Genomic DNA, 21893 nt, shown 5'->3' with positions numbered 1-21893 from the left:
TGTATTGCAGAGTATTGTCAGGGTATGTATTGCAGAGTATTGTCAGGGTAAGTATTGCAGAGTATTGTCAGGTTAAGGATTGCAGAGAATTGGCAGGCTAAGTATTGCAGATTATTGTCAGGGTAAGTATTGCAGAGTATTGTCAGGGTATTTATTGCAGAGTATTGTCAGGGTAAGTATTGCAGAGTATTGTCAGGGTAAGTATTGCCCCACCCCAAGCAAGCATACACCTCACCTGTGTAATTGTTAGCTGCCTTGGCCCCAGCAGAGATCACTTCCTCTCTGTTCTTGAGTGTCCACAGACCACAATATCTTGATTGCCCGGCCCCTGCTCTCTCTGCTCACCTCTCACTCTGCTACTTCTTCTCACGTGGAGAGAGAGATAGAGGAATATCACTCCACAACACCATAATAGGATGTGCTGGCCGGGACTTGTGCGATGTGCCAGCATGAGGAGCGGGCACAGAGAAACAAAAAAAGTTTACCGAACGGCGGGGTTGGGTTGGTGGGGGGTTTCAGGTGCATAGGGTATGGGATGATCGGTGGCTGGAGAATAATTTTTTTTTTTTACATGAAAATTGACTTTGCTGTTCGGGTTGCCCGGGCCCCCCTGCTGGTCAGGCACAGTACAGCAGGGCCAGTTGTACTGGCCTATCAGCGGTCCTGGTTGTTGTCCTACTGGAAAGTGAACCTCAAGTCTTTAGCAGGCTCAAACAGGTTTTCTTCTAAGATTGCCCTGTATTTCGCTCCATCCATCTTCCTAACTCTGACCAGCTTCCCTGTCGATGCTTAAGAAAACATGATGCTGCCACCACGATGTTTCACAGAGGGGATGGTGTGTTCAGGGCGATGTGCAGTGTTGGTTTTCTGCCACACATATCATTTTGCTTTTAGGCCAAAAAGTTCAATTTTGGTCTCATCTGACCAGAGCACCTTCTTCCACATGATTGCTGTGTCCCCCACATGGCTTCTTGCAAACTGCAAAGGGGATTTCTTATGGCTTTCTTTCAACAATGGCTTTCGTCTTGCCACTCTTCCATAAAGGTCAGATTTGTGGTGTATGACTAATAGTTGTCCTGTGGACAGATTCTCCTGCCTGAGCTGTGGATCTCTGCACCATGGGTCTCTTGGCTGCTTCACTGATTAATGTTTTCCTTGCCCAGCATGTCAGTTTAGGTGGATGGCCATGTCTTGGTAGGTTTGCAGTTGTGCCATACTCTTTCCATTTATGGATGATGGATTGAACAGTGCTCCATGAGATGTTCAAAGCTTGGAATATTTTTTTTATAACCTAACCCTGCTTTAAACTTCTCCACAACTTTATCCCTGACCTGTCTGGTGTATTCCTTGGCCTTCGTAATGTTGTTTGTGCACTAAGATTCTCTAACAAACCTCTAAGGGCTGCACAGAAAAGCTGCATTTATACTGCAATTCAATTACACACAGGTGGACTCTATTTACTAATTAGGTGACTTCTGAAGGCAATTGGTGCCACTAGATTTTAGTTAGGGGTATCAGAGTAAAGGTGGCTGAATGCAAATAAACGCCACACTTTTCACATATTTATTTGTAAAAAATGTTGAAAACCATTTATCATTTTCCTTCCACTTCACAATTATGTACCACTTTGTGTTGGTCTATAACATAAAATCCCAATAAAATACATTTCTTGACAGACTCCATGGCAGCCTACGTGTGGGTTTAGTCCCGCCTCCATTACCCTATAGGACGACACTCCCATAAATCTTTGCTCCCTGCCACAGGCCGTGTTCTTTTTTTGTCCTCCTCCATAGGACTTAACATGTGTCTTTTTACCCTAAAGACTTACTTTTTTCTGCGTTACGGACCGGCCGTGCGACTTGGAAGTCGCAAATTTCCAATAAGCTCTAGCTACTAGCGGAGTATGGAAAAGGGGCATATGGAAGAGGCGCTGAAGAGGTGTATGCCTGGTCACTGACAGGTGAAACCGCGTTTTAAGTCGTGAACCTTGCTACTAGCAGGTGACTGTTCGCCCCCAACCTCCCCCCCTCTCAGAAGTCCGGCATGTGTGGGGACCTACCTCGGCTGGTGTCCGTCTACTGGAGTGGTGAGCCGTTTTTCTTTCCATGGCAGCCTGTATTTGTCTGTTGTCTGCTTTCTTTTTTGTGCAGTGTCCCCCCGTTTTTTCATCTCCCCATACAGCGCCGTGCGGTGTATCTGGCTTGATTGGGCGGCTGGTTTCCGTGCGTTCCAGCCGCCCAGTTACTTCCTCGTTCGTCGCTCGGTCGTTCTGCGCATGCGCGAGACCGGAGCGAGGACGAGGTTTGGTTCGCGCATGCGCGGTGCGGGCTTCGCGCATGCGCACTAGCGTTTTAGTGACGAAAATCGTGACGTCATTATGGCGGCGAATTTAAAAACGGAAAACAGCTGGTAGTATCCCTGGGATGTTTGTGAAGCCTGCAGCATCATTCCTGAGCTTTGATTCTTCTGTTTTAAGGTATGTGTCTTTATGGGATCAGTTTTTTTTTTCTCTGCCTGCTTGCTGTTTTCTGTATTTAAATTAGGCTGTTTTTTCTCCAGCCCTGATGGATCCTGTGGATGCCTCACCGCCTGCTAGTGGCCAGCCCCCTTGGAGAAGGTACTTCTTTTGGGGTTACCTGCCGGGGGGGGGGGGAAGCAGTGGAACATTAGGGAATGTTCCACTAACACTGCTGGTTTGTTCTACAGCCCTTCTAGGTCTACTCAACGACGAAGTTCTCACCGAGGAAGTGATTCGTCTAAGTCCCACCGCCGGCATTCTTCTTCCAGGTCCAGACGACATGATTCTCCTGCGAGAACCAGTCTCCGTAGCCGGGAATCTTCCCGCCCTTCAACAGCTCGCCCAAGTCACGGAGCTGAAGGTGTATGCTGGGGGTGCAAGACGCAGGTTCCTGCTGACAAGTCCCTTTGTGATGACTGTTATATCAAAGCGACGGGTGAAAGGAGTGACTCTGACCAACAGCTGAGGTCTATGGTGGAAAGATTGGTTAAGGACAGTCTTAAGAAGTTTGAAGCCCCCCAGTTGTCTCCCATAGAGTCAACAAGTTCTCCGGGGAGGGAGGCTCAGGCCCAGGACACTTGGGATTCCTCGTTGCCTAGCCATCCATCTGCTGTCCTTTCAGAAAGTAAATCTGAGGAGGAAGAGTCTGGTTCAGGTTTTGACTTTGCCCTGCTCCCTCCCTTGGTCAAAGCCATTAAGGAAACACTGAACTGGGAAGAGCCGGTAGTGGCCCCGGCAAAACAAAGAACATTTTTCAAACAATTGAGGAAAGAGCGTATTAGCTTCCCCTTCCTCTCAGAACTGGGAGAAGTGATTTCAGATGAGTGGAGTAAGGTAGAGAAAAATAATTCTCTTCTTTCTAAGATTCAGAGACTTTATCCTTTCAAGGAAGAAGAGGTTAAGAATTTGGAGTCTCCCCCTCTAGTGGACGCAGCGGTAATGCGATTGGGCAGGCATGTGACCCTTCCCCTGGAAGACACAGTCTCTTTTAAGGACGCTTTGGATAGGAGAATTGATTCTGACCTAAAGCGGATCTACCTTACGGCTGGCATGGCCTGTAAGCCGGCTTTGGCCTTAGCGGCTCTGTCTAGAGCAGGCATGTCCAAAGTCCGGCCCGCGGGCCAATCGCGGCCCGCAGTCCGGTTTTGAACGGCCCGCCTGGTGTGCTGCGGGATCAGGGCTGTCAAATGAGCCGATCCCCGGCACTGTGTGAAGCTCCGTCGGCTTCAAAAGTGAAAGTAAAGTGCAGAGGAGTGTGCTGTGCTCTCTGCTTCCCCCTACAGTGCAGTACCCGGCTGAATGAGGAAATGGAATGGAAAGGTACTGTACTACAAGCTAGATTCGTTTTAAAAAGGCTTTATTTATGTGTATGTGTGTGTGTGTGCATGTGTGTCTGTATGTATGTATGTATGTGTGTGCATGTGTGTCTGTATGTGTGCATGTGTGTCTGTATGTATATGTGTGCATGTATGTATATGTGTGCATGTCTGTCTGTATGTATGTGCATGTGTGTCTGTATGTATGTGTCTGTATGTGTGTGTGTGCATGTGTGTCTGTATGTGTGTGTGTGTGCATGTCTGTCTGTATGTGTGTGTGTGCATGTCTGTATGTATGTATGTATGTGTGTGCATGTCTGTCTGTATGCATGTGTGTGCATGTGTGTCTGTATGTATGTGTGCATGTGTATCTGTATGTATGTGTGTCTGTGCATGTGTGTGCATGTCTGTATGTATGTGTGTGCATGTGTGTCTATATGTGTGTGTGTGTGCATGTCTGTCTGTATGTATGTATGTATGTATGTGTGTGTGTGTATGTGCATGTGTGTCTGTGTGTGTGTGTGTGTGCATGTGCGTGTATGTCTGTCTGTATGTGTGTGCATGTATGTGTGTCTGTATGTGTGTGCAGCATGTGTGTCTGTATGTATCTGTGTGCATGTATGTGTGTGTGTGTGTGTGTATGTATGTATCTGTGTGCATGTATGTGTGTGTGTGTGTGTGTATGTATGTCTGTATGTGCGTGTATGTATGTGCGTGTATGTCTGTATGTATGTATGTGCCTGTATGTATGTATGTATGTATGTATGTATGTACGTGTGTGCATGTGTCTGTATGTGTGTGTGTATGTGTCTGTATGTATGTAAGTATATGCATGTGTCTGTATGTGTATGCATGTGTCTGTATGTGTGTATGTCTGTGTGTATGTGTATGCATGTGTGTTACTTTTAATCCAGACCCCCCCCCCATTCTTGTACCATCAGAACTGCTTTTGTGGTGCTTGTGTGTGTGATAGCAGCCAGGATTGCTGCTCCTCTGAAAAGCAATCCATATACAGATCGCTTTTCAGAGGCATTTGAAAGGTGGTAAAGAGGCATTATGTTGCCTCCTTACCACCTGTTTTAAGCCCGTAAATGTAGCATCACTATACCGCAACTGTGCAGTCCACACAGTTGCGGGGTAGTTGCAGTGCAGGCCCATTCACCCTGAGCATACCTCCAGCTGCAGCCACAGCATGTGTACACCCCCAGCTGCTCCCTCTGCAGCTAAAGGGGGAGAAGTTGGGGGTGGTAAAAACAGCTTAACCATGTAGTTTTACTGCCCCTCCAATAAGCCCTTGGCTCACATCTGCATGGCTGCATGCTGTGTGTAGGGCAGCCCATGCATTTCAATGGGCTTCCATACCCACAAAAATGCAGGGAAAGAAGTCCCAGAGCTTTTTTTTTTTTTTAATTGCGCTGCACCAAAAGCACCCCATGTTTCCAATGTGTGGGGTACCATTAAGACCTAACGGTACCCCTAAAGAACAGAGCATTCGTCTGTGTGTCGGGCAAACGAGCGCGACAAAGGCACAAGAATTTTTGTTGGGCCAGGTATGAATGCTCGAATGACCGAATTTTAATGGTTCAAAGAATGTCAGGCAAAATGGTCGGCCCTCACACATGTTCACTTCATCGAATCTGGCCCTCTTTGAAAAAAGTTTGGACACCCCTGGTCTAGAGCAATGGAGGTTTGGTCCAATAATGTTGATGATTCACTCAGGAATGTTTCTGAAGATCTGGCCAGGAGTTCTCCCATTCAGGAAATGAGACTGGCTTCAGCTTTCCTGGGAGAAGCCTCGATCGACATTATCCGTCTGGTGGCTCGAGTTATGCTCTCATCTGTAACTGCCAAGTGTGCCCTTTGGCTCCGTCCTTGGTTGGCCGATCCTGCTTCTAAGCAGGTTTGGTGTCGTATTCCTTTTGACGGTTCTTCCCTTTTCGGCAATAAGCTGGATAGTGCCATAACTCGAGCCACTGGGGGAAAGTCGGGGTTTCTTCCCCAGGATAGACGCCTGCAGAGTCAAAGAAGATCGTTCCCTAGGAAGCAGGTTCAAGATCGTGCTAGGGAGGCACGCACTTACATGCCTGGACGAGAATTTTCCAGATCTTGGAGGTCCAGACAGACATCTCTCAAGAAGTCTGCGAAAAGCAGTTCAATGGGGGAGAAGGAGCCGACTAAGTCCTTTTGAGATCAAGCCCGTCCAGGCGGTCCGGGTAGGAGCACGTTTGTTCCACTTTCGACACGTTTGGGCGGCCTTGATCCAGGATTTTTGGACCGTCAAGACGGTTTCCTCCGGACACACGTGGACGTTCAGCAGTGTACCCAAACTCAAATGTGTTCCCACATCCATTCCAAAATCGGAAGAAAAAAGACAAATTCTTCTAGCTTACATAAAATCTTTGTTGGATCAAGGCGCCGCTATTCCTGTTCCAGATGTCCAGCGCGGCAGGGGAATGTATTCACCTCTTTTCCTGGTCCAGAAGAAGAACGGTACATGGAGACCCGTAATAGACCTGACGCATCTAAATCGCTACATAAAAAAGGAAAAGTTCAAAATGGAAACACTGTCCACGATTCAACAATCAGTTCAGCCAGGGGACTGGCTTGTCTCAATAGACCTCAAAGACGCCTATTTTCACGTCCCAGTGGCCACAGAGTTCCAACAGTTTCTTCGTTTTTCCATTGGCCAGTTCCATTTACAGTTTACTTGCCTTCCTTTCGGACTGTCAACCTCCCCTCGCACTTTCTCGAAAGTCCTTCTGGCAGTTGTAGCCTTGTTGAGAGTCAGAAAGATCCGGATTCATCATTATCTAGACGATCTGCTTCTTCTCGCTCAGGACAAGGATTGTCTCTTGAGCCACAGGGATCAAGTCATTGCAACCCTCAAAGAATTCGGTTGGCTCCTGAATTTAGAGAAGAGCCAGTTGGTTCCTACACAGTCTCTCGTGTTCCTCGGCGCCCTGTTCAACACGGCAAGAGGTACCATCTCTCTACCCGAGGAGAAGATTGCAGTAATACGAGACAGGATCCACCTAGCTCTCTCCTCATCTCGTCTCAGTGCTCTTCATTGCCTAAAGATCATTGGCACCATGGTGTCTACTATACCGATGGTGAAGTGGGCACAATGGAGGATGCGCCCCTTTCAGGTGGGGTTTCTCCGTCAATGGTCGGGAGAGAAGGCCCAGTCCATCGAAGTTACTCAGACCATGAGAGGTTCCCTCCTTTGGTGGCTTCGTCAGGAGAATCTACTGAATTGTCATTCTCTTCTGCCAATCAAATGGATCTCAGTGACGTCAGATGCCAGCAACAAAGGCTGGGGGGCACATTGTCTGTCGGAAGTGGCTCAGGGCATTTGGGACTTTCCCTCTCGGGGAATAGTGTCGAATGTGTTGGAACTACGAGCAGCCTTCCTAGCGCTGTTGGCATTTCCACATCTGATAGTGGGTGCATCCGTAGTCCTCAGGCTGGACACATACGTGAGGAAGCAAGGGGGCACCAGAAGTTGGTCTTTGCTGAAGGAAGTGGATCCAATAATGCGTTGGGCCCAGAGGAACCTGTCCAACCTAACAGCAGCCTATGTACCCGGAGTCCTCAATGTCCAGGCGGACTTTCTATCACGAGTCCACTTGGACAACAACGAGTGGACCCTTCATGAAGAAGTGTTCCAGTGGGTTCTATCCCTGGGGATGTCTCCAGAAGTGGACCTATTCACCTCTCGTTTCAACAAGAAGCTAACAAGGTTCTATTCAAAGTTCAAGGATCTGCAGGCCTACAGGATAGATGCCCTAACAGAGCAATGGCGATTCCACAAGGCATATGCCTTCCCTCCAACGCCAATCATCTTCCAATTCCTGAAGAGACTCAGATGGGAAGGAGTAGAAGTATTGGCAATAATCCCATACTGGCCCAACAGGCCCTGGTTTCCTCTCCTATCCCTGCTCAGCTTTCGGGACCCGGTTCCTCTTCCGTCCAGGCGGGACCTTCTCTCCCAAGGGTCGGTTCTCCATCCATGTCCGGCTCAACTCCGGTTGAAGGTCTGGTTCTTGAGAGGGGAAGGCTGGAAGCTCTAGGGTGTCCTAAGGAAGCCATCCCCACTCTCCTAAGTGCAAGGAGAAGAAGCACTAATAAAGTGTATGAACGAATCTGGGCCAAGTTCGTTTATTATGTGTCCTCCAGAACCAGTTCCTATGTTTCACCCACAGTTCAAGATGTGTTGGGGTTCCTGCAATCAGGTTTGGACTTACCTTTATCAGTTAGCTCCCTTCGGGTTCAAGTTTCAGCTATTTCTGCTTTTACAGGGGTTCAGTGGGCCAACCACGCTTTTATTCAGCAGCTTTTTTAAGGGTGCTGTAAGATTGAGACCCCAAAGCAAACCCAGATTCCCTAAATGGGATCTACCTCTAGTCCTGGACTTCTTTTCTCTGCTCAGTAAGGATCTCTCCATCCGAGAACTTACCTTGAAAACCGCGTTCCTGGTGGCGGTCACCTCAGCGAAACGAGTTTCGGAAATTCAAGCTCTGGGAGTCAAGGAGCCTTTCCTAACCTTTTTTCCGGACAGAGTGGTCCTAGTTCCAATGTTGGGGTCAAACCCTAAGGTCACTTCGGTCTTTCATGATAATCAGGAAATCTCTCTACCCTTATTCAGATCCTCGGATTCCTCAGAAATTCATCCTCTTGACATTGGACGCTCTTTAAAGCTCTACTTGGAAGCTACAGCTCCGTTCCGGCAGTCGGACTTCCTGTTCGTTCTGTTCTGTGGAAAGAACAAGGGCACTAGAGCATCAGTCAGGGCAATTGCAGCATGGATAGTTCAAGCGATCCAGTGGGCAAACAGAGAAAAGGGCTTGGCTCCTCCTCAGGCGGTGACGGCACATTCGACCAGAAGTCTTTCTACCTCGTGGGCAGCTTCTCGCCATGTGGCTCCTGACGTGATATGCAGGGCAGCCTCGTGGTCTTCCATTCACACCTTTATGTCTCATTATTGTGTTGAGCCAGCGGCTTTATCCTCAGTTGATTTTGGAGTTAAAGTTTTGTCAGTTGACGGTATCAAATAAATCTTTGTTAAGCAGCATTTTTTGCCCACCCGGGTGTGTCTTGGCGAGTTATTTCCCACACGTAGGCTGCCATGGAGTCTGTCAGGAAAACGGAAAATTTATGTCAAATACTTACCGTAATTTTCCTTTCCTGATGGACTCCATGGCAGCAGGAGTTCCCTCCCAAATGGCTGGAGTAGGATAGTTACCGAACACGGCCTGTGGCAGGGAGCAAAGATTTATGGGAGTGTCGTCCTATAGGGTAATGGAGGCGGGACTAAACCCATACGTAGGCTGCCATGGAGTCCATCAGGAAAGGAAAATTACGGTAAGTATTTGACATAAATTTTCCGTTTTACATGTAAACAAAAAGCATATTTGTCTCAAATATTGTTCACAAATCTGTCTGTCTAAATTTGTGTTAGTGAGCACTTCTCCTTTGTCGAGATAATCCATCCACCGCACAGGTGTGGCATATCTAAATGCTGATTAGACAGCATGATTATTGCACAGGTGTGCCTTAGGCTGTCCACAATAAAAAGCCACTCTAAAATGTGCAGTTTTATCATACAGCACAATGCCACAGATGTTCGTAAATTTTGAGGGGCGTGCAATTGACATGCTGACTACAGGAATGTCCACCAGAACTGTTGTCCTTAAATTGAATGTTCATTTCTCTACCATAAGACGTCTCCAAAGCCGTTTCAGAGAATTTGGCTGTACATCCAACCGGCCTCACAACTGCAGGCCACGTGTAACCACACCAGCCCAGGACCTCCACGTCCAGCATCTTCACCTCCAAGATCATCTGAGACCAGTCAGCCAGACAGCTGCTGCAACAATCAGTTTGCATAACCAAGGAATTTCTGCACAAACTGTCAGAAACCATCTCAGGGAAGCTCATCTGCATGCTCATTGTCCTCATCCGGGTCTTGATCCGACTGCAGTTCGTCATCGTAACCAACTTAAGTGGGTGTCTGGCACTTTCTAGAGGTGTTCTCTTCACGGATGAATCCTGGTTTTCACTCTACAGGGCAGATGGCAGACATCGTGTGAGGGAGAGGTTTGCTGATGTCAACGCTGTGGATCGAGTGGCCCATGGTAGCGGTGGGTTAATGGTATGGGCAGGCGTTTGCTATGGACAACGAACACAGGTGCATTTTATTAATGGTATTTTGAATGCACAGAGATAGCATAACGAGATCCTGAGGCCCATTGTTGTGCCATTCATCCATGACCATCACCTCATGTTGCAGCATGATAATCAAGAACATTTTAGAGCACCTTCTTCTCCTACTGTCAAAACTCATGCTAGTGTTTCACTGTTTGTATTCTGTAGATACCTTCATACAGTACAAGAAATGTCACCAGTTTGTATTCTGTAGATACCTCCATACAGTACAAGAGATGTCAGCCATCTTTCCTTAATGAATTAAATCATCATCTTTTACCCAAATGCTCCAACATTACTCTGATTTCTATTTTTCTGCCTGGATACATTTCCCCTTGCACATTCAAATCTTCAAATCACTCAAACAAAGCTTTAAGTAATGCATTTTTTCAGTGTACATTCAGCAAAATAGGTTTGGCAACAATCCAGATATTTTTTTCTATATTTTATTCACTTTAATTTGAATCCATGTTTCTTTCAATTGTTTCTTTCAACTTTAAACCAAATTTACTTTTTTTTTGCTGCTAAAATGGTTGAGAGTTTTGTGCTTAAATAACTGGACACCCACAATTAGGGATGAGCTTCGTGTTCGAGTCGAACGTACGTTCGACTCGAACATTGGCTGTTCGTGCGTTCGGCGAATTCCGAACGTTTTGGCCGTTCGCGTCAAAATTCGAGTGACGTGCGCGTGGACCATAATGCACTGCGTTGGCACAGTGCATTGCTGCCCGATGATTGGCCAAGCATGCACTGTGACCCCGCATGCTTGGCCAATCGCAGCGCCGGCAGCGAGGAGAGCCATGATTGGCCACAGGCATCCTGCCTGTGGCCAATCATAGCTCAGGCTGTGTAGTGCACGCCCCACACTATATAAGGCCGCCTTTGAGGCGGCCTCGTGTAGTGTGTTACTTAGCATCTGAAGCAGTGGGTGTTCTGTGTACCTTCGACACAGTACACACCAATCGTTTTTGGCTGATTTCCTATCTTGCTGCTGTGTAGTGGTTGTTGTCTGTGCCCTGACTGCAGTATACACCACTATATTCACCTCACCTATATAGCTAGTGATCTAGCTTTAACCACTTAACAACTGCCCATTGCCGATTAACGGCTTCAGGGTGGTTGTTTAACTCTGAGAGGCCGTTAATTAACGGCCTCCCAGAATTCTGCTCTCGCGTGCCCCGAGGTGTGCGCACTCGAGAGCATCCGTGACCGCCGGGTCGCATCACGGATCACGGTAAACGGCCGCTCATGTGATCACTTGGAAACAAACCGGCGTCATGTTATGACGCCTGTTCCTCCCTCCCCTCTCTGTACCGATCGGTACAGCGGAGGGGAAAGAGATCGGTGTCAGCAGCGATGTGGGCTGCATCTGCAGTGCCCACATCGCTGCTCACCGAATTTAACCCCTCAATTCCCTGCCAATACTCTGCAATACCAGTGCATACTCTGCAGTACCCTGCCATTACTCTGCAGTACCCCCCATTACTCTGCAGTAACCCCCATTACTCTGCAGTACCCCCCAATACTCTGCAGTACCCCCCAATACTCTGCAGTACCCGCCATTACTCTGCAGTACCCGCCATTACTCTGCAGTACCCCCAATACTCTGCAGTACCCCCAATACTCTGCAGTACCCCCAATACTCTGCAGTACCCTGCCATTACTCTGCAGTGCAGTACCCTGCCATTACTCTGCAGTACCCCCCATTACTCTGCAGTAACCCCCATTACTCTGCAGTACCCCCAATAATCTGCAGTACCCCCAATACTCTGCAGTACCCTGCCATTACTCTGTAGTACCCCCCAATACTCTGCAGTACCCTGCTATTACTCTGTAGTACCCCGCCAATACCCCGCCAATACTCTGTAATACCCTGCCATAAATTGCCATACCCAGCCATACTCAGAGATACCCAGCCATACTCGGTGATACCCTGAAATACCCAGCCATAGACGCCCCCCACCCCTCACCGCCCTCCGGTGCTTCTACCAACTCGCCAGTACGATCAAAGCCAGAATCTTTTTTTATTTTTTATTTCAGGCTTCCCAGCCTAGAGGTGAGATGTGGGGTCATATTGACCCCCAGATTTCACTGTAAAGAGGACCTGTCACCCCTTATTCCTATTACAAGGGATGTTTACATTCCTTGTAATAGGAATAAAAGTGATCAAAAATATATTTTTGGGGAAAAAAATGTCAAACTAAAATAAATAAAGTAAAATGAACAATAAAAAAAAAAAAAAAAAAATTAAAGCGCCCATGTCCCCATGTGCTCGCATGCAGAAGCGAACGCATGCGTAAGCCCTGCCCACATAGGAAAACGGTGTTCAAACCACACATGTGAGGTATTGCCGAGAACGTTAGAGCGAGAGCAATAATTCTAGTCCTAGACTTCCTCTGCAACTCAAAACATGTAACCAGTAAAAAAAAAATTATGAAGAAAAAATTACTAATCTGCAAAATTTTATAACAGAAACAAAGAAAAATTAATTTTTTCGCAGAATTTCCGGTCTTTCTTCTTTTATAGCACAAAAAATAAAAAAACTGAGAGGTGATTAAATACCACCAAAAGAAAGCTCTATTTGTGTGGAAAAAAAGGACAAACATTTCATATAGGTCCAGTGTTGCATGACTGAGTAATTGTCATTCAAAATGTGAGAGCACCGAAAGCTGAAAATTGGTCTGGTTATTAAGGGTGTTTAAGTGCCCAGTGGTCAAGTGGTTAATAATAGAGCTTGCAGTCAGTAGTGTTAGGAGATAGTGCGTGCTGTCTGCGTGCTCTGTACCCAGTACATACCGCTATAATATAGGGCAGGCCCCTACTTTCAAACATCCAACTTACAAACATCTCCTACTTGCAAACGCAAGGAGACAGCAGCAAGTGAGATGAAAAAAGATGGACGACAAAACAAATTATACAGGGGTGATAACCCTTCCCTATGTTTTCCAAAAAGCTTAAAAATAGTTTTTTTGACTGGAGCTACACTTTAAAAATGTACCGGTTGAAAATGACAAACAGATTCAACTTAACACAACAAACCTACACAGTCCCTGTCTTGTTTGCACCGCCTGTATACTGCTGTTCTGAGTATATAGGGCCTGGGGGCCACACGCATTTCCTTTTTTTAATATGGGTACGGGGTTCCCCTTAATATGCGTACAAGACCCAAATAGGCTGGTTATGGGCAGGGAGGGCTACCCATGCCATGTTTCTCAATGATTTTCAACCATATTGCAGGAACCAGATATAACATTAAAACCGCAAGCAGTTTTAAATGGTGTTATTTCCGTTTAATGTCATTTTGTGCAGGGACTGTTCTAAACACGGGAAACACGTGGCACTTCACAGGCATACTACAGACACCCCCCAGGCACCATATTTAAAGGAATATTTCACTTTTTTTTTTCACTTTAATCGTCATTAAAATCAGTGCTCCCGCCAAAACGGTAGTTTTTAAAACTTTTTTTTGCAGTGACCCATGTCCCCTGAGGCAGGAGGCAGGTCCCCAAACCCTTTTTAGGACACTATCTTGCATATTAGCTGTTAAAATTAGCACTTTCCAATTCGAACGTTCGAGTCCCATAGCCTTCAATGGGGTTCTAACGTTCGTACCGAACGCAGGGGTCGTTCGCAAGTTCTGGTGCGAACCGAACCGGGGGGTGTTCGGCTCATCCCTACCCACAATCTTACTGAACCCATCTAGTCAGACTTTTGTACTCCATAATCAACAGAAGCTTATTTTATCAAGGTGACAACCTTCATATCAATGAGTATCTTTCCATCTTAAACATGTCAGTATTATTTAATACTGTGTGCACTCTAATGTTCACTTTGGCGTGCCAGTATATAATGCCTCAGCGGAAGAAATATTGTTGTATCTCAGAGTCAATATAATGTTCTTCCTTTTTCCATGATGTACCTTGGTCATGATTATTATGTAAAAGATGGCAAATTGAGCAGTGCAGTTTGTGTAAGTATTGCTAAACATATCTAAATGAGCGCTGGTTTCTGCAACAGCTTTTAAACAAAGTATTGCAGTCTATGCTAAGCAATGATTACAAGCATTACAAGTACCATCTGCACTGTTTTACACTACATTAAATTGCTTTGCTTTGTTTCCTCACAAGCAAAATATGTCTGTTGCTGTTTGTGCACATATGTACATTTTATGCCAATAGGCATGACATTCCTTAAACATATTTTTCCATTCAACAAACATGCACATATTGGATTGTGATTATTCAAGACTGGAGAATGTTTTATAGTCCAACATTAAGATTTAAAACATGTAATCTAAGAGTGCCCTACTGTTTTACTAAAAAACAATTTATTTTTTCTTATTTTCTACATTGTTCTTACTTTATGGGGAGAGTGGGCTGAAATATGCATAGTTAATAATCCTTTAGTAACTGTAATCCCCCAAAAACCCAGAGAGAGCAAAATCATTTTTTTTTTTATATTGCTAATGGATATAAACTTGAGATTTGTAATGTAACTAATGTATCCTCTTAAGGAATAACGTTCCAGCATCCTCAATACAGTGTTTCTCCAGTTGAAACCTAGGCTGCAACTGTCAAAGGACACCAATGCCAAGTGACTCATTAGAATGTTCTTCTGAACATCTGCTAGCTTACTGGCAATTTTCAAGATCAACAATAAAGTTATGTGTGACAAATAACTCAGTTTTACTTCTAGATTCCAGAGCATGCTACAGCCACTTTAAAGTAACTAGTAACTCAAGAATGTATTAGGACATTCAAATCATTGAACACAGCCATCAAATAATTTTTTTTGCCTTTTTGACCTCCAAATTATATTTCTGGAATGATGAAACAGTTATTCCAAAGTATAGTTCCTAGATATCCAATGAAAATGTATAGTTAAGTGAAACTTTTCACCGGCTTAATATATAAAGATTTTATTCTGATTGGGAGATATTACTTAGCTCTAAATGTTCTAATTTCTATCAATGTCACAGTAGAGAACCCACCTGCTGTGGAACCCAGTACTTAATTTTACCTCCCTTATTATTAATGATAATGCATTTATCTTTAGGCTTTATGCCGTGTTTTACACGTGTTAAATCTTATCTTTAAGGTAATCCAAACTCTTATTAATCAGCCTGCTCAGGATTTGCATGTTTATTCTAAATGTTGTTCCTGCCATACTTTGATCTTGCATGGATATGCCAGGAGCAATCATGAGGAATAATGACCATCTTAATTCTTAGCTTAGCACGTGTACTCTGGACACCCATTTTTTGTGAAAAGTTTATTTTTAGTGAGAAGTTTCTATGCCATTTTACAGGGCCATGGGAGCATCAGGTTAGTATGGATCTAAGAGCTGGTAATAATAGGAAATAAATACTTATTTGCTATGATAGTTCCATCTAGTGGTCTATCCTAGAACAGCTGACATGCATAAATTACAAAATATGCAAAAACGAATAGACACAAAAAAGACCTGAATCTCATTTTCTCCCGCCTAAGGCCGCGTACACACGCGGGGACTGTTCGCTGAAACTTTGTTCGTCAAACAGTTGCCGCAACAGTCCGCTCAAAATTTGCATGAGCGGACTTGCCCACACACGAGCGGACTGTTTCAGCGAACTGTTTGCCAAACAGTTCGCTCAACTTTTGAAATGAACGGACTCGCCCACGTAAGGCGGAGGCAAGTCCGCCCATTTCAAGCGCGTGTACAGGTAGGCGGGGCCCGCGAAGGAGACGTCGCGGGCACCGCCGCCTGGAATGGACTTAAAGGGGAACCCCAACGCCGAAAAAAATCGGCGTGGGGGTTCCCCCAAAGTCCACAACAGACCCTTGTCCGAGCACGCTACCCGGCCGGCCAGGAAAGGGGGGCGAGCGAGCGCGCCCCCCCTCCTGAGCCGTACCAGGCCGCGTGCCCTCAACATGGGGGGTGCCTTGGGGAAGGGGGGGCCGCGTGCCCCCCCCCACCCCAAAGCACCTTGTCCCCATGTTGATGAGGACAAGGGCCTCTTCCCGACAACCCTGGCCGTTGGTTGTCGGGGTCTGCGGGCGGGGGGCTTATCGGAATCCGGGAGCCCCCTTTAAGAAGGGGGCCCCCGGATACCAGCCCCCCACCCTATGTGAATGAGTATGGGGTACAATGTACCCCTACCCATTCACCTGTAAAATAAAAGTACCCAAAAAAAAACACAACACACGAGAAAAAATATTTTATTGCACAGCTCCGGGGGTCTTCCGTCTTCGGGGGTCTTCTCGCCGGACTCCTCCGCTATCTTCGTGTAGCTCTTTTGCTAGCGGAGGAGTCCGGCTTTCTTCCTCCCCGCCGCCGGCCTCTTCTCCCGACTTCGGGGGTCTTGTCCCCCTCTTCGGTTCTTCTGCCGGGCCACCGCGCCTTCTTGTAGCTCTTTTGCAGGCGGTGGCCCGGTCTTCTGTCGCCGCCGCCTTCCGTTCTTCTGCCGGGCCACCGCGCCTTCTTATAGCTCTTTTAGAGGCGGTGGCCCGGTCTTCTGTCGCCGCTGTCGCCGTCGCCGCCTTCCGTTCTTCTTCTTCTTCTTGTTCTTCTTCTTCTTCTCCAGGAGATGTTGACACGACGCTCTCTCCGGCCGGAATGCCAGAGCCGCCCTGCGCTGCCACTTATATAGTGACAATGGGGCGGTGTCACATGGTATATGTCACATGGGTTGGTCACATGGGTTGATGTCACATGGGGACTATGACATCGTAAGGGGGCGGGGGTCACCATGTGACATCAACCCATGTGACCAACCCATGTGACATATACCATGTGACACCGCCCCATTGTCACTATATAAGTGGCAGCGCAGGGCGGCTCTGGCATTCCGGCCGGAGAGAGCGTCGTGTCAACATCTCCTGGAGAAGAAGAAGAAGAACAAGAAGAAGAAGAAGAACGGAAGGCGGCGACGGCGACAGCGGCGACAGAAGACCGGGCCACCGCCTCTAAAAGAGCTATAAGAAGGCGCGGTGGCCCGGCAGAAGAACGGAAGGCGGCGGCGACAGAAGACCGGGCCACCGCCTGCAAAAGAGCTACAAGAAGGCGCGGTGGCCCGGCAGAAGAACCGAAGAGGGGGACAAGACCCCCGAAGTCGGGAGAAGAGGCCGGCGGCGGGGAGGAAGAAAGCCGGACTGCTCCGCTAGCAAAAGAGCTACACGAAGATAGCGGAGGAGTCCGGCGAGAAGACCCCCGAAGACGGAAGACCCCCGGAGCTGTGCAATAAAATATTTTTTCTCGTGTGTTGTGTTTTTTTTTTGGGTACTTTTATTTTACAGGTGAATGGGTAGGGGTACATTGTACCCCATACTCATTCACATAGGGTGGGGGGCCGGTATCCGGGGGCCCCCTTCTTAAAGGGGGCTCCCAGATTCCGATAAGCCCCCCGCCCGCAGACCCCGACAACCAACGGCCAGGGTTGTCGGGAAGAGGCCCTTGTCCTCATCAACATGGGGACAAGGTGCTTTGGGGTGGGGGGGCCGCGCGGCCCCCCCTTCCCCAAGGCACCCCCCATGTTGAGGGCACGCGGCCTGGTACGGCTCAGGAGGGGGGGCGCGCTCGCTTGCCCCCCTTTCCTGGCCGGCCGGGTAGCGTGCTCGGACAAGGGTCTGTTGTGGACTTTGGGGGGACCCCCACGCCGATTTTTTTCGGCGTTGGGGTTCCCCTTTAAGTCCATTCCAGGCGGCGGAGCCCGCGACGTCTCCGTCGCGGGCCCCGCCTACCTTCACACGCGCTCGAAATGAGCAGACTTTCCTCCGAGCGGGAACAGTTTGCTCATTTCGAAAGTAGCCTACACACGGGCGGACTGTTCGCTCAAACAAAGTTTCAGCGGACAGTTTTTCGGAATTTCCGAAAGACTTTGTCCGTCAAACTGTCCGCTGAAAGCCCACACACGGGCGGACAGAGTTTCAGCGGACAAAGTTGGGCGAACAGTCCGCCCGTGTGTACGCGGCCTTAAAAAAAAAAAAAGCAGATCTCACCAACTCAGTCTTGTATACATACAAATATCTCAAGTTCAAGGTTTATTTACTGTACTGTGCCAACTTAAAGGCCAAGTTCACCTTTGGAACATGGTTATTTTTTTTTCCCTTAAAGAGTTTATTGAAGTGAATAGACAGTACAGATCAGAGAAACCACAATGCGATCTAATTTTTAAACATAGGTAACAAGTAAGGTGATTCAATCAACAGTATTCTACCACAACAGATTGGAACATAAGAAAATTAGGCAGTGGTCAACTTGTGATCAAAAATCTGGTTATTGTCTCTGAATGTTACTGATCTTTATCTCAATACTGTCTCCTTTTATCTAGATTGGGAAACAGCTCTATTAATTCAACTAATGCTATTATCTGGGTAGTCGATCATCATTGCGAGGAAAATATGGAAGAAATAAGAGAAGAATGGAGAGGGAAAGGAGAAGTGAAGGAAAGGGAAAAGGGAAAGGAAGAAAGGAGGAAAAAAAAGGGTAGAGAGGAAACGGAAAAGTAGAAGGGAAGAAGGAAAGAGGGCCAACCTCTTTCCTTTTACAGTGAACCAGTTTCATCAGTGTTGGCAGGTTTTTCAAGTCTGATCAGGAGTATCAGTTTGTTCGGCAGTAATATCTGAGAAGGCGTTTGAGTATTTGAAAATGAGCCATGGTTGCCATGTTTCATGAAATTTCTCCACTCGTTCATTGGATTGTGCTAGGGTGTCTTCCATTTCATAAATTTCTGCCACTCTATGAAGCCAATCCGTTGTGGATGGAACCCATGAGGATTTCCAGTGGGTTGGAATCAGAGATTTAGCAGTGCTTAACAAATGTTTGGTAAGTGAATGCTTGTATTTTTGGAAAGACCCGTTTGAAATATGCAGCAAGCAACAGGCGGCGTCTAGCGTCAGTGTAGTCTCTGTTATTAATTTGATTCATTTTAGTCGTTTATCCCAAAAAGGGGTAATCAAAGGGCACTGCCACCAAATATGCAAAAGAGAACCAGTGTCTCCCAGGCACCTCCAACATACGTTAGGGACTTGTGGGTTCCACTTGTGCAGTTTCGAGGGTGTTAGATACCATTGTGTCAACAGCTTATATGCTGTTTCTTGCATTTTGGTGCTAATGGAGCACTTATAGGCTAAAATGAAAGCATCCCTCCATTGTTTTGGTGATATTGTTACCTGTAAATCTTCTGACCACCGCCTCCTGAGTCTGTCATCTGCTGGTTTAGCCTCCTGTAACCACGCGTATGCTATTGAGGTTCACCTGACAACCTGACCACCCATGAGACAGACAGACTCAAATTCCGTCAAGGGTCTAGTAAAGTCATCCAACTTTTCATGTTTTTGAAGATAGCTTCGGACTTGTAAGTATGTCCAAAAGGGTAGTTTGTTCATGAAGTTATCTCTTTTCACTTCAGGGAAGCTTTTAATCTTTGAATGTGAGTAACAATCCCTAGCTAAGAGTGGTTTGTTATCGCTTGGTGGCCGAAGACCAGGATTCCCTACACCTAGTATGAAATCTGGGTTATCTTTTAATGGTGTAAGGGGGCCCAGAGAGGAAGTTACCTCTATGTTTTTGGGAAGTTTGTGTATCAGCTTTAGTGTGGTTCTGGTTAGTGGGTGATGTTTTAGGTCATCTGGATAAGAAGACCAAGGTATCCAAGGCGCACATGGTAAGGGGATTGAGTTGCCAACCATTTCCAGGTTTACCCAGTCGTTGGTGTCCCTGTGACAGTGCCAATCTATAATCCTTGCTATGTGTGAGGCCAGATAATAATTTCAGAAGTCCGGTATTCCCATCCCCCCAAGCTCCTTTGCCCTGAGTAACACCTCATATCTGATTCTTGGTTTTTTATGTGCCCAGATGAACTTCATGAACAATGAGCGCAAAGTGAGGAACATTCTTTGCGGTATTTTGATTGGAAGTGTGCATATCAAGTAAAGGAGCCTGGGGAGGACAGTCATTTTAATGATGGCTGCTCGACCGAACCATGAGAAGGTTCCTATATGCCAATGTTTTAGGTCTTTTTCAATATTTTTGAGTAGTGGTAGAAAGTTTAGGTCGTAAATTGATGAGATTCGAGGGGTCCCATTTGAAAGGAGAATTTTCTATGGTAGAATTAAGGGTTTGGTCCGGCAGGGTCACATTCATAGCTTCTGACTTTGAATAGTTTATTTTTAAATTAGACACATAGCCATAGTGTTTAAACGTTCTTGTCAAATTAGGAAGAGTGATATGTGGTTTGGTTAGGAAAAAAATCAGGTCATCCGCAAATGCGGCAACCTTGAACTCCCAGCCCGCCACCTTGAAACCGCTTATGGAAGGATCTGCGTTGATCAATCTAATAAATGATTCCAAGGATAAAATAAACAAGAGAGGGGATGGAGGACACCCCTATCTTGTATCATTTGTGATGTGGACCCTCTCGGAAAGTGTGCCATTTACTTTCAATCTTGCTGTGGGCTTTTGGTAAAGGGCTGAGATCCAGGCCTATGTGACCACAGGCAGCCAGCATGTAGTCCCAGGCCACGCGATCGAAGGCCTTCTCCACATCCGTGGACAGGAGAAGGCCCTCTGTGTCGTTTGATCTGGCCGAGTGGATTAATAGCAGGGATTTGATGACATTGTCCTTGGCCTCACGCCCTGGCATAAATCCCACTTGTTCAAGACCAATCAGTTTATTTAACCCCTTCCCGCCGAGCGTACGCAGATGTGCATACTCGGCTTCCGGGGGGTATACCAGGATACTGCCCGCACCTGCAGGCATCATCCCGGTACCATTTTTTAGAGCGGGTTATTGGCTTTCCAGCCATAACAACTGATGAGGCTAAAAGCCGCTCGGCTGTTATGCTGGAGGAGCGGGAGGGGACGTCCCCCTCCCGCCGCCTCCCGCCGCTCTTACCGGTGCTCCCGCTTAATTGGGAGCACCGATCTCACATCCGCCGCTTCCAGCGGCTGGGAGGGACTGGAATGATGCCGTAAGTGCCATCATTCCAGTCTCCTAATTGTAAACACGGAAGCGACGTCACTTCCTGTTTACCCGGTTGCCAATGGTGCCGGATTTAAAAAAATATACAGTATTCAGAATCGCCGTTTTTGGCGATCTGAATACTTTGAAGTGTAAAGGAGGGATCGGGGGTCTTTTAGACCCCGATCCCTCCATAAAGAGTACCTGTCACCACCTATTACTGTCACAAGGGATGTTTACATTCCTTGTGACAGCAATAAAAGTGATCACATTTTTTTTTTTTTTAAACAATTTATTAATTTAAAAATTAATAAAATAAATAAGAATTTTTTTTTAAAGCGCCCCCCTCCCGTCGCCGCGAGCTCGCGCAGCAAAGAAAACGCATACGGAAGTCGCGCCCGCATATGTAAATGGTGTTCAAATCACACATGTGAGGTATCACCGCGATCGTCAGAGCGAGAGCAATAATTCTAGCACTAGACCTCCTCTGTAACTCTAACCTGGTAACCGGAATTTTTTTTTTAAAGCGTCGCCTATTGAGATTTTTAGGTACCATAGTTTGTCGTCATTCCACGAGTGCGTGCAATTATAAAGTGTGACATGTTTGGTATCTATTTACTCGGCATAACATTATCTTTCACATTATGCAAAAAAATTGGGCTACTTTTATTGTTTAGTTTTTTAAAATTCGTGAAAGTGTCCCTTTCCCCAAAAAGTTGTGTTTAAAACACCGCTGCGCAAATACCGCGTGACATAAAATATTGCAACAATCGCTGTTTTATTCTCTAGAGTCTCTGCTAAATATATATATATATATATATATATATATATATATATATATATATATAATGTTTGGGGGTTCTAAGTAATTTTCTAGCAAAAAATATGGATTTTAGCTTGTAAACACCAAATGTCA

The sequence above is a fragment of the Lithobates pipiens genome, unplaced genomic scaffold (assembly GCF_037356315.1).
Source record: "Lithobates pipiens isolate NorthernLeopardFrog02 unplaced genomic scaffold, aLitPip1_a1.2 Scaffold_22, whole genome shotgun sequence".
In the NCBI taxonomy this organism is placed as follows: domain Eukaryota; kingdom Metazoa; phylum Chordata; class Amphibia; order Anura; family Ranidae; genus Lithobates; species Lithobates pipiens.
Note: the sequence above shows the minus strand (reverse complement) of the source record.